A 767-nucleotide genomic window follows, 5' to 3' on the forward strand; every position below is an offset into this window, starting at 1 on the left:
TAATAATTTCAATCTCACTTGTATTAATATTTTTATTTTGTATATAATAATTCAAATTTTTTTGAATTCTATCAATTTTTTATTTAAACAATTCAAGTTGAGCTGAATCTAATAATTATAGTCTAGTAGTTTGCTATTTAGTTTGACTAACCGATATATAGACTAGAACTTCAAATTGTTAAACTTATACAGAATTCAGACTGGATTTGTCTTTAGTATTCAGCTCAACTAAAAAATTACTTATTATTACAAAAATATTTCAATACTATAGTAAGTATAATTTGTATTTCAAAAATACAAAAAAATAAACTACCGTTATTTAACTACATTTACAACGAACCATTAAATTTGTATAAAATAATTTTTTACTAAAAAGTATTTGGAGGCGCCGGGTATCGATCCCGGTACCTCTCGCATGCTAAGCGAGCGCTCTACCATCTGAGCTACGCCCCCAGATGAGCGGAAGATGATAAATGTAAGGTATTAGAGCTAATTAAAATGTCAAATTAACATCTCGGGTTATTTGAATTTAAGATTGAATATAATATACCTTGAAGCTGTTTACCTATTTCATTTAAATAGTGAATGGAGGAATTCCCTTAAACTTTATATATTACTTTTCAAAATATAATTAAAAACTAACGGATTTATTAAAATATTTGTTATTTAAAATAATTTTTACACGCGATTAATTAGCATATGAGTGTTATTTTCTGTTAGAATAGAAACTTTTCACTGAACCATCATTACACAAAGCAAAACGTTCC

General features: G+C 26.3%; 1 non-coding gene across 1 annotated transcript; it reads right to left on the reverse strand.

Annotated features, from left to right (window-relative positions):
- Positions 1-380: 380 nt before the first annotated feature.
- Positions 381-453, reverse strand: Trnaa-agc (transfer RNA alanine (anticodon AGC)). The gene has a single exon. It is a non-coding gene; the product is annotated as a tRNA-Ala (tRNA).
- Positions 454-767: the final 314 nt, after the last annotated feature.

The sequence above is a fragment of the Daktulosphaira vitifoliae genome, unplaced genomic scaffold, assembly GCF_025091365.1.
Source record: "Daktulosphaira vitifoliae isolate Bord-2020 unplaced genomic scaffold, ASM2509136v1 Scaffold_5712, whole genome shotgun sequence".
NCBI classification, from domain to species: domain Eukaryota; kingdom Metazoa; phylum Arthropoda; class Insecta; order Hemiptera; family Phylloxeridae; genus Daktulosphaira; species Daktulosphaira vitifoliae.